General features: G+C 38.7%; 1 protein-coding gene across 1 annotated transcript in view; it reads right to left on the reverse strand.

Moving 5' to 3' along the window:
- The window catches only part of olfm3a (olfactomedin 3a), a 73032-nt gene that overhangs the window by 39165 nt on the left and 20883 nt on the right, over positions 1–12984 (reverse strand). The window lies entirely within an intron of this gene.

A 12984-nucleotide genomic window follows, 5' to 3' on the forward strand; every position in this document is an offset into this window, starting at 1 on the left:
TAGTAAATATAAATAACGAAAGTATAATTTAATCTCAGCTGTACTGTGCTGCTCTTGAGAACCTCGTGAAGATAAAAGTATATACAGCAGACAGGCTGAACCATTTTGTCATAAGAAAACAGAACAGTATGGGACAACTGCAAGCATAGTAAGACTTGGTCTTCTACCTCAACCCACCTCTCAGGTGGAGAAAGAATCAGTAAAACAGTCAAGAGGACTTTGGAGGAACTGCAATTTAGTTCAGGTGGAACAATCTACTTGCAGGATAATAACTATTTACCTACCTGTCTACTTATCCACCATCCTACCTTCTTTCCTTCCTACCTGCTTGCCTAACTAGCTAGCTCACTACCAATATCTATCTTTCCATCTACTTACTTGCCAGCCTGCCTACCCACCTCCATAACTACCTAATATAATATATTATATATTTCCAGAAATGTTCCACAGCTTTAAAATACAGGCAGTGTCTGTTTGGAATATTTAGGAAATCTGTTTTCAAACATCTAAATGAGCTAAATCAATCTATTGGGTCCAGCTGAGAAACCAGCAGAAATGTTTTCCATCGGCTGCTCTCTAGCATGATAAAAGGCAGAATCATCCCAATCATTGTCTGTTTGGTAACTGATCTCTAGGTATACGTACATTCAAGTTTCCATATGCATTTGTATATTTCAATGTCAACTAACATCACACAGAAGTTTGCGTTCTCTTAAAAAGTTAGGTAAAAGGGTGAATATTAAATTGGGGCCATTGATACTGTTAAATATTAGCCAATAACCTGTGAGGTATATCACAAGTTAAGGGTGAAAAATGTGATTCTACACTTTGTGGAGCAGCTGCAGAACCTGGAAGCAGTGAGTTCTGACCAGCAGGTCTCAGAACAAATAGTTCTAACATCATCTTTACTGAGAATCTCTCCTTTTTAAAAGGCTTTGTCTGAGGCAGAGCAGGGGTAGAGACGAATCACACGATACGTCTCTACCAAATGATACAGACATATAGATATACAGACACAGCAGGACACTTTGCGTGTTTCAGCCTCCTGGTATATTGATGATACACATCCACTGAATATGCCAGCATTCTCTCTCCTGATTTTTATCAGCATAAAATATTTGCCTGCTCTTTCAATTTTTCAATATCGAGATCATTTACTATGTACTCATCATCAAAATATATTGTGTATCTATACACAATATATGAATTGTGTATAGATACATTCAAACATGCAAGAAATAGATTTTTTTTCTTTTGATGCAATTAATTTACACATTTGCGTTTGACTCTGGTTCAGTATTTTATTGCTTTGATGTCATGTTGTGTTTTTGTTTTCAAAGTCCGTTCTCTTGCTTGAGTCAATGTTCCTTTCCCCGTTTTCTGCTCTCCAAATCCTTATTATTGAATCATCCCACCTGCATACAGTCAACAGTTTAACTCCCTCAATGTAATCGACACACAGGCCAATCAAATATGCTCACACACCCATGCACACGCACGCATACACACACACATTCCTAAGGGGAAAAAACCCAATCAACCGAACATACAACTGTGAAGGAAGGTGGAGTAGCCAAAGAAAATTCCCTCACTCACAGGGATAACATTCTGATTCCAAAGATAGACCCTATATTGTCTAGGGGTGCATTCACACCCGCCATGTTTGACTCTCTTTAATCGAACTCTGGTCAGTTTGTCTTGAAAGTCTGTTTCGTTTGGGGAGGTGTGAATGCACAATTGAACTCTGGTCCTAAAAAGTTGGGTCTCTTTTCAGTTTACATGAACTCTGGTGCATTTCAAATGCATGTGTGAACACAAAGCCACTCCAAAAGCAGGAAGCCCAGAGCATTCTGGGTAAATGCTGACTCTAGCATTTTGTGACTCTAGCTTTAGCGTGAGAAATGGGTTATTGGTTAAAAAGAAATTCTATAAACAATCAAATCTAATGCTACTTCATTTTTGTTTACATTTTGTGAAAACTGATATAAGTTTGTTATAAAAGTATTACTGATTGCACTTTAAAAATTTGTTAACTTTATGTTATTAAAGGTAAAATTTAAACAGTAATGATTTCTTGGTTAATGTCAAGTTGTCATAAGTAAGACATTTTGAATAATGTCAACTTTGTATTAAAAGTGTCATAATTTACCGAATGACGCTTTATGACAACAGTCATAAATATTCATGAAGACTTATTCATGTTCATGACAGGTGTTATGTCATGCTTATGAAAGTGTCATGACAGTCTTATTCACCCCCTTCAAATAAAGTGTTACCCAAAAATTCTTGTTTTGTGGTTCTTGGTGTACCTTACATAGCTACAAATGTCCCTATATGGTAAAACTATATACATTCATTTACAACACCATTTCAAATATGATTTTTTAAAATTTATTTATTTTTACTTTTGATGCATGTGTTCATGGTTTTTAGCATATTTGTATACACACAAGTAACAAGGAGGCTCATGCTTTAGCTTTAAAATGTTTGGTTTTCTGTCTAGAGGCGGCCAACACAAATTACAACATGTGTTTAAACCACCGCGCATCGCTGGGCAAATTGCCGCAGAGATTGAAAGTCTCACGGCCTGTTAAAGTGAACTCAATCGTAAAACCACAAGGATGTGAGACAGATGTGAAACAGGCTTGGCGACAATAAAAACCAATTGGAGATAGAAAGAAAACGCCACCTTCCATTTCTCCCTACTCTGTGGGAGGGGAAGGCAGCAAAGAACACCTGCTTCCTCACAACGCTCAATCTGCATCGGGGGGCTGAGAGGGCTTTTTATTTGGAAGACTCACGCTTGGTTTCCCTGCTGCTCTGTGGTTACATTCATGACGTTTTTGTGAATATTACAGGTATGTCCTATTCATGAAACCAGTCATCAGTGGAGCAGCAGCAAAGGGGGGAAAAGATGCTGGTGTAGACTTCCATAAAACGCAACGCCGTAGGAAAGCTGAGGACCTTCCAATCTGGTCATCTTTAGTCCGATGCAAGAGTTGTACATGTTACCTTGTACTGTTGATCTGAATCTATTAAAGCTGAACTGTGCAACATTTATGAAAAACATGTTTTGTACATATTTGTTGAAGGTGTTACTATGTGTTGATATTATAACATGGGACAAATAATCTGTGACATTTTTGTGGTCCTATAACCATCTGTAGAAATACACCCGGTAATCTGAAGCAACCAATCAGAGCCGGTGTTCTGTCAGATCAGCATACATTGTTAGATAGTCATACGCTTAGCTCAGACATGTATACTCTGTCATTACCATATGATTTTATTTAATCATCAACATAGAATCATGACGTAGATCATCATACACTTTGTTATTAACAGCAGTATGGCATCCTGACTTGGCGGTTAAGTAGGTTAATGAGTTTTACACGGGCATGTGTTGTAGTTGACTTCAGCTAGACTCTGCTTTAAGTACACTTTGAAACCATGACAACGCATGTATATCTATCTAGTTATCATATTATAAACAATTTAATGACTTATTTTCGTCATAACTTGTTTCATATGCTGAACTGACAACTCCACTGATGGTCGGACTTCTTAATGCACATGTGCGGGCATGCATACTCACTGCATGTATGCTATGCTGACAGTGTATGGCTATCTGATAGAACACCAGGAGGAGGGTCTTAGCACTGTCAAATACCCTCATGTGCTTTACACCCTACCCCTTTCTCTCCGCTGGCTACGCTACTTCCTCACACCAGAGTCAAGCTAGCTAGCATGGCCACAGATGACAGCCAATAAACAGTTTTCCTGGAACGGTAACTGGCTTATCCGCCATAACACATTGAACAGCACGTACACAAGCATGACTGACAGCTCTAAGACCCTCCTCCTGGCTCTGATTGGTCGTTTCTGATTGGGGGCACTGCTTTTCTGAAGATGATAGTAATAGGACAACAGGGAGAAGGAAGAGGAGCTTGATTTTTGTTTTTTCACAGATTATGTGTTATACTGTGACAACATAGTGACAGTTAAAACAAATTTGTCAAAAAACATGTTTTTAAAAGTTACAAACTGCAGCTTTAATCTACAATCTACCTTTTGGTCTCCTCCTTTGTTTGGTTGTGAACAAAGCATTTTTTTTTTTTACAGAATGCTCTTTTTATGTATTTGTAGGCACGTTTGTTTAACGGGATGTGACGTGATGCTTCATGAGATTCCTAAAATGTTTTCCTTTGATTTGATTGTTTTAAAATTCTTGGGGGACGAGGAATCTCCATGCTCATATTTGTCTACCTTGCATCATTAAGTACAGGCCAGAACTTCTGAGTTAAAATAAATGATCTTTCAGAATATTTTTTACATTAATACAGAGACAAGCAACAAAGACAAAAACAAAGCTGTATTAATGATACATATCGTCCTGTGGTGCGTCACCTGACAAAGAGCAACGAAAACAAAACCAAATGTTGGGAAAAAAATGTGAAAAGAAACTTCAGAAAGTTCCATCCTGTAGAAACAAAATCCAGAACACGTCCTGTACGCACTCACACATCTACTCTCATGCTCTAGAAAGACCTGACCAGGTTCTATCAGATTTCTTCACTGAACTGTGTCGCAGTTTTTCCTTTTGCAAACACATCATTACATCTCCCACCCACATGACAAAAGATGGAGGTCGAACATTCTTCCAGTTCCAGAGTGTCACCGTGCAGACATGCAGAAGCAATTACATTATACTGAAAAGAAGCACGTCTGTTTGATAGAACACCAAAACAAACAAAAAACAAAAAAAAAATGCTACAAATGGGTCACGATCCAAATCTTTTTCACAGACATGAGAAAAAGCCTTAAAGATAGCAACCCAGTAATCACGCTACAAGACCAGAACATGTGACTAGTGGCGGCTGCTGACTGATTGCGCCCGGTATAATATGTCTTCCTTTGGTTAAAGGAGCATGGTGGAACATTTGAAATGAAATACAACATATATTAATAGAGGATGAATGAATACGGCTGATGCTAAGCTATTAAACCTCGTCCATAATCTGTGCTCCCACATCCCAGGCTGATTGAGCTGCAGACATGCGAGGTGTAAGCTGAAACGTCAACAAACCTTCTAAAACCAAAGTTTTGATTTTCTGAATAATCTCCTTAAACAGTAATGTGTAATGTCTTCCAGATATCACTGAACATGAGGAAACGTGAGTATTTTTTAATAGTTTCTGAACCGTCTTTAGTTTTTTTCCTCCCCAAAGCCTTCTCAGCAAACATTACTCGGCTCAAAATGCAAACGTTTCGGTTGAAATAAAAACGCTTATTGCAGCTTCTGTGTAATTTTGTGTTCTGAATGTGAACATTCAGAACACAATGTTCTGCTTAACATTTGCTTTCATACTGTTTTTCTGCCTAAAACCTGCTGGTTAGTCCGATTTACTCGCAGATATCTCAGATCAGATCGGCAGCCTGGATTGCTCCACACATTTCACTTTTTTTCCCCTTTTTTTCCTTCCCCTCCTCCATAATGTGTGTGGAATTAGTTTTCCATATCTCCAGGTATAAATCTACACAACTCACACTTAGAGTGGAAGTGTAAAACATCGCTCCGGAGCAACCCGGACTAGATTACATTGCGCTTCTGCCGACTTTCTTTTTCATACACGAGGCTCAGATGTGATGTCACGCGCCTCGTTTCTTTATGTTTTGTTCACATCGTGACGCGACATTCCCTCTGTATCGGATATTTTCTGCCAGGGAACAAAGCTTTTTCAGAGTACATCAGATTAGGGTTCTGTTTGGCCAAAAGCTTTTTCAGTTTTGTGCAAAAAAAAAAAAAAAAGAAAAAATCTTTTTCTTGTCCTGGCAAGAAAAAGATCCATGTCAGTATCTTAATTAGGCAAGAATAAACTCTAGTCCTTGTGGGGTAAATGATTAAAAGAATAAAATCCTATCTGCAAAGTAGATTACTGAAAGAGAAAAGCAATCCAAGAGTGATGCAATGCCTATTTGCGGCGGTATAATAGACTTTGATAGAGCCGGTTTAGATGGTGAAGTTTGGGGTAATTAAAATTAAACAGACCACTACTGCTGAGAGACCGACGGGCCCGTTTCTATATTCTTCCAGAAAATTGTGTTTTTGATCTCCAGGCTCAGGCTGATCTTTTTTTTTGCCATGTGTGAAGCTCCGCGTACAGTAGATGCCTCTGCATTCATGCGATCCCGTTAAACCGACGGTTCAGTTCACTTTTATCCGAAGGATCCCGTCTTCTCTCTGCGCGTTTCATCTTCAAAACAAATGTTTGAGGGTGTTTTAGTTGGCGTTTGGAAAGATGAATCCCTTTTTGTTGAAGGTTTGCGTTTCATCATGCATAATTAGTTATAAAATGGGCACATCAATGAGGAAAGCTGTAAAAACAGAATGTCAGCGTGTCATGTTTTTATTTTCCAGCAGAGGGTGAATCAAACAAGCAGTCAAAAGCCAGGGTGACTCTGGAGGAGCTGCAGAGATCCACAACTCAGTGTAAAGTTACGCAGTAAAATAAATGAACAGCAATATATTGCTTTATTTAGACGGTCATAGAGAAAAAACATTGTAGGAAGAAAAAGAACTAGTCATGAAAATAAAAAAGTCAATAAATAAACGTTACTTGAGCTGTTCAGTGGATTTTATACTAAACCCAGCTTTTATTTTGACATTCCACTTCCGCTTATCAGCAAGCTTATTTGCATATTAGCTAGATGTTTAGCCTGGGGCTAAATATTCAGCTTCCAATCGAAACATTTAGTTAGCAAGCTAAATATTTAAATCTGAGCTAAACATTTAACTTAAAAAATAACTGCTTTGGAATTAAGTATTTAGTTTGGAAAATAGATATTCAGTTAAGAAGCTATATTTAATTTGGAGCTAAATATTTAGTTTGTACTCTGCTTGAAAGCAAAACATTTAGCTCAGACCTAAACATTTTGTTTGCACACTAAATATTTAGCTGACTAAATATTTAAATTCCAAGCTAAATATTGAGTTTAGTTTAGATGTGCTTATTACAAATTGAAATGAAAGAAGAAACGAAGTAAATAAATGAGAAATAATTTGTGTTGTAAAATAAAAAAAGCATTTCTTTTAGATTATTTTATTTGTCTGAGAAAATCTTACATTAATTAAAAAAAAAAACAAATCATTAATCTGTGTCACTGCCAGCCAGATTTTACTGTTGTCAATGGCTGAAAAAGAAATCCTTCATTTAGAATAAAGCATACATTTATGTATTTTGTGAAGATCCACCTGCATAAAATACAATAAAGTTTGTCATTAAAACATTACAAAATGCAAACAAATTCCGGGGATTTACATTTTTGATAGTTGATAATTGAGCTGAAGAGACTATGGGTTCATGCTGTTGGTCGGATCCTGCTATTCTGGTTTAAATCTGAAAAAGGATGCAAATGCAAAAATAAGCAAAAAATAAAAATGGATTCTGTAAGCAAAGGTAGAAGAGGTGAGGGAACAACAAAAATTCACAAAGATACAAAACCTGCAAAAAAAAGATGAGCCGAAATGCAGCCTAACACTGCAAACTTTTCTGAACTGGGAGGAAAAAAAAAATATTTACCTCGACTCCAACTAAAATTGAGAGACAGCGATTCTCCAGGAAATATTTCCAGAAGGAGCAAAAGAAAAACTATTCCAGCAGCATATTTAAAAAAAATAAAAATCAAGTGTGCAGTGGATGCGATGGGAGTCTGAAAGGATATGAATAGAAACAGGTAAACACCAGGAAATATAAACTATGACAAACAAGAGCGTAGCGGCGGCGGTACACATTGAAACGGACATATGTGTTAAAAACCCTGATGTCTGGTTGGTCAGGGGGAAAGTTATCAGAGCAAAAATAAAAATATGGATGATCCTTCAGGAAGCCCCTTGATGAGAAACTAAAAGCTTGCGTACCAGAAAAGTGTCTGCAGCAGCGAGACGGAGGGGCGACCAGAAAAACACCCGCAGGGCGCTCGGACTTTGAGGAAGGCTTAGAATGAGGTTTGCACTCGAGAACCCTCAGAGTGCCTCTCTGTGACATGAAGCACAGCAATAACTCAAGACATACACACATGTAGAAAAAAATAAACTGCAACCCCGAGCACATCTTCAATCCCAAGGCAACAATTTTCCGTCCAGTGAGAAACGATTTCTTGCAAAAATGCAGAGGCGGAGCAGGTGCGCGAGAACGATCCTCAACCTGTTGAACTTCTGGTCATGACCTCTCACGCTGCGACTGTGAAACCTTACGTCTTTTAAGACTTTTGTGACAAGTTAAAGAGAAAGCAGTGCATAGATGAGTGGAAGGAAGATAATATGCAGCTGCTTTTTAAAAAAATTTTAATCTGAAAAGTTTTATCTAGTTCACCACATTGAATCCTAACATCTCTCCTTCGTTCTCTACTATAGGAAAGTCAGAGTACGGGACATTATTTAGTCATAAGATAATAAATCTGTTCTGTTTTTGGTATCTTTTCTTAAGTTTTTGTCTTTTTTTTGTCACTCTCTGCTTTTCTCCACGTCGTCAGAACTGCATTTCTGCACTCGCCGCCTTGTCCTTCCACTGTCTTTCCTTCCTTTGTGCTGTTCCGCTTTTATTTTCCGACTTGCTCTTTTCCAGCATCCGTTGCTCGGCAACATCAAGTGGTATTTGCTGCAAACGGGGAAAAGAAGAAGTAAAAAAAAAAGAAAAGAAAAAGTGGCAAGAAAGAAACAGTACTTTGAGTGTGCGGGGCCTTTTGTCGTGTCGTGGAGCTGGTGGGTTTTGAAAAGCTTGAACCGACTACTCCGCTTCTGTTCCTCTTGTTGTGCGGCTCGTCTACTTTGTGCTCCTAATAACATAAAATTGCGGGCAAAAATGAGGGGGTCCATCGGAGCTTAGTGTTTAACTGGAGGCGCCCTGCTTTCTGTTCGGTTCTGTAGGAACTGTGCGAAAAAGCGCAGCGGTGGCTCTGTGCTTGTGCTAACTTCAGTAGCAGCTACGTGTTAGAAGTCTCCACACCGTTGTCTATGGCAACTAGTCAAAGGCTGGTGAAAACTGGATAGCATTTAAGAGAAGTTTTAAGAAAACACATTCGCTGAATTGGAAGGATACGAGGGCTTATTTCGAAGTGTGGACATACATTCGCACTTTGAGATAATTAGCCTGCAGAGAGCTCCAAGTGTTGGATCTGTTTCTGCAATTTTCTGAACTGCAAATGATGTTGGAAAAGTTGAAAAAAAAAAATTGACTTTCACTTTCATGGTAAAAAGATTTATCAAAGCGGCTGTATCATCTAAAATCGACCTTTTTGAGCTTATCGTGTTACAGTGTTATCAAAAACATGATTCTTTTCAGCATGTTTGAGAAATTCTTTAAATCTCCCATGGCAACCGTTCCGATTAGCAAAACGCTCGGTGCGACCCAGCACCGCCTTTGAGGACAAAGCTCCTCCTCAGAGCTGCAGTTTCCAAGCTTCCGCCTCACAGATCACCCCTCCCCCACAACTTTCCCACCTCCACTCCTTCAGACTAGCCAGCAGCAATTAGCAAACACCTGGTGGAACTGAGCATCTGCTGAACTCGTTATAGGACTTACTTCTCAGTGTAACGCTGGTAAAACTTTGTTCAAGGGTTAATAGAGGAGCCATGTTGTGATGACTTTATGAAGGTGGAGTTTCAGAAAGAGCAGAAGTTTCTTAAAGTGACAGAGGTCCAATTTCAAGGCGTTAAATTAAGATGTCAAAGAGAAGGAGTCAAACAGAAAATGTTAATTCTTGTCCTTTTTCGCTACATACATTAATGCCAACAAAGTAAGTAGATTAGACTTTGACTGGGCCACTGCAACTTTTTGGTTTCTTTCTTCTTTCTCTCTCCATTGCAGAGATGCTGCTGTGTTTGGCGTCGTGTTTCGGTTGATGTACAGATCTCAGACAAATCTCAAGCGGTCAGGAAGATGCTTCAGATGTGAATCCAGTGTCCTTTGCTAACCCTCTATCATGTTGCTGTACAGTTTAAAATGAGCTATTTGTTTCCAGTCAAGCTCTTAAAATTATGAATAATTCCTTGGCATCATGATCAGATACAGGACAGCTTTATGAGTTTTCAATGCTTCAGCGATCTTTGATTTTCTTTTTATTAACATTCAGAAATTGTAGCTCAGGTCATCACGAGCTCTTTTAATAACAGCTGCAAAATAGCCGACATCTTTATCTGGAATAGCATGCTCCATAAAATACTATGACAGATTTGAAAACAGTCTCTATCGCTGAGATCGAGAACTGTCTGGAAACGTAACAAGATTGCGCTCGCTTTTAATATCGTAGCTTCTTAAACACACTTGTCTTGTTTGCGTGTGTGTGTGTGTGCGTGTGTGTGTGTGTGTGTGCCGTTATGGCGATTGTATTAGCTACACGTGATATAGATCTTTTATTGTTTGCTGCTGTGTTATGTGGCACATTATTATTTAGTATCTAAGAAAACCTCAGCCAGGGAGTTGTGTATCGGCGAATTGCTACATACGCTTTGGGCAACACAGCAGAACATTGTCTTATCACTGGAAAGAGGGAAAGAAAGAGAATTTCACCAAACATCGTCTGTGGATTAAGTTCAAACATGTCCTCTTTAGTCTCATCTGTCCAAATTTCACTACCATTTTGGAGATGCTGCCGTCGTCATTAAAGGGAACTACGACTAGTTATAAAAATAGACCTTATTTGGGAAATATTTATCTCAGATGTAAAAACAATACAGTAATAATACAGTAGGTTTTTTAGTTTTTATACATTTTAATAAAATATTTTCACAGGAATGTCGCCATGTTTTTCACACTGCAATGCATTCTGGGTAAATGACGTGTAATGGTCCAACTGCCTGGCTCCTCCAGCCAAAACAGTGATGAGTACCGTTATTTAGCCTTTTTAATTTGAACCGGAGCGCATTGAAAACGATTGGAACATAGAAATCAGAAGAGGTGATGAAGATGACGAGGAGCAAACAGAGGAAGAGGGCAGAGTTGGCTGCAGGAGCTGGTGTTTTGCTGCTGCCTTCAGCTTCATAATGAAAGGATGAATAACATTTACATCTGGTCGGACTCAGTGATCCGGTAAGTACTTCTGTAGCTCTGTGTCCAGTTAGGTAACAGGGTATGAACTTCGTTCAGTGTCATAATGGTTTTACAGTTCCAGTGATCTAGCTCCATTAGCATTTCCAGTAGTAATAGCTGCTTGTCTTTGACGTTTCTCCCAGTGTCTGTAGCGCTGTGTCTGGTTCGGCATCAGCTGTGCTGCGTAAGAGTTCGGTGCGGTGGTAACAGCCACACTGAACTTAATTACCACCGACACCGGACCTCCATGGACCTGGTTGATCGGTGATGTCAGTACCGCAGGCGGTATAGCTCCTGCTAGCATCTCAAAGAGCGTCCAGCTCTGCCTGTCTCAGCGGCAGCATTGCATTTATTTTTAGCTCGTTAAGGTAGCGATCATCTTGCTACCTTAAAGTTGGCTGTTAGAGCCTTGTTGGTTCTGCTGGTATAAACGGCTCAAAGTGTGGTGGAGAAATGTCCAGGGTCCAGATTAGGTGCTTCGTTGTGTTCCGCTCCGGCTCTCGCATTGCGCTCTTCTTTCTTTCATGTGGGAAATTATCCAGATTTTTTCTCAATTCGTTTTTTTTTTTTTTTTTTTTTTATCACAGCCGATAGTGACACAGTGTGACATTATCTAAAATGACACCAGTCAAACCCAATATGATAAACAGCTACTGGGGTAAAGTTAGCTTTCCTGTGTTTACTCTGTAGACTCCGGTACAGAACGGACCATTATGCGTCATCAATCCAGCGGTGAAAAAATGGCGACCTCCATGGGTGAAAAATATAACAAAAGACGTAAATTTTTGAAGTAATTATGAGTTTTGGCGTATCAAAAAGCTGCGACAGAACCTGAGCAGGACACCTAGACAAGGTAACTAATGGACACAGAGGGAAATAAACAGGAAGCAAAATGGTCTTCTAAACGCTAGCCACTGACACCAACATGAGAAGTTCAGAAGGAGAAGGTGGACACAAAATAATAATAAAAATAATAATAAAGTCTTGTTTATCCAAAATACATTTTTCCAGAAGTCTGATGGTTCATTCAGAGGACTTTTCCTAGCCTCCTATATATAAAAGAAATAATTTTTGGTCTGTTTTCAAACACTACCGTCACAAATGTTTTACTTTTAGAAATCAGATTTGTGAACCATCTTTCTCACTGGCAGGTTAATGAGCCTCATCATTAAGGTCGTTGAGAATGTTCTTCCTCACTTAGCATTGTGCTAACACACCCTCAATGACATCATAATGACATAACAACTGCATTTATAGAGGCGGTCGCAGTTGCTGATATTAATTATTTTCATGAAGTAGAAACTTGAATGACTCGTAACATCATTAACTTCAATTTTCCTCATTAGTTCGTTGCATTTTTAAAAATATTTCTTTTAAATTCACCTTTATTTGTCCGGGTAAATGTCACTGAGACAGGAAGTACTATTTTCTAGAGCGACCTGGTTTAAATATGAATAAACTGAACTCACCATACTCAACTATAGTAGCACTGACCGTCTACATAATATTGCTGCAATGCTACATTTAAATCATTGGCTATTTTACAAGATCTCTCATCGAGGATATTAAGCTCAAAACATAAATCTATTATTTATTACTTTCCCTTCCCTCTTTGTTATGGTAAGACTTTCTGAAAAGAAGCATGGGAACTTTTAACAACAGCAACACAAGGATCCCAGCATGCAGAGCTAATTAGATTGTACAGTGCACCAATTAGCTTCAGCCTAAATAATTGCTTCTCGAGAGCTGAATAGCCTCTTGAGTATGAGTCCTCTTTAGATTGAGCCAAATATGGATTTCTTTATTAGCCTGCACAATAAAATGTGTCTTTGCTTATTAGTTCTGTGTGATATTAAGAAAGGTAAAGACCGGATGAGAAGTGTAAACCCCCTGCATT

The sequence above is a fragment of the Poecilia reticulata genome, chromosome 20 (genome assembly GCF_904066995.2).
Source record: "Poecilia reticulata chromosome 20, P_reticulata-male-v2, whole genome shotgun sequence".
In the NCBI taxonomy this organism is placed as follows: Eukaryota; Metazoa; Chordata; class Actinopteri; order Cyprinodontiformes; family Poeciliidae; genus Poecilia; species Poecilia reticulata.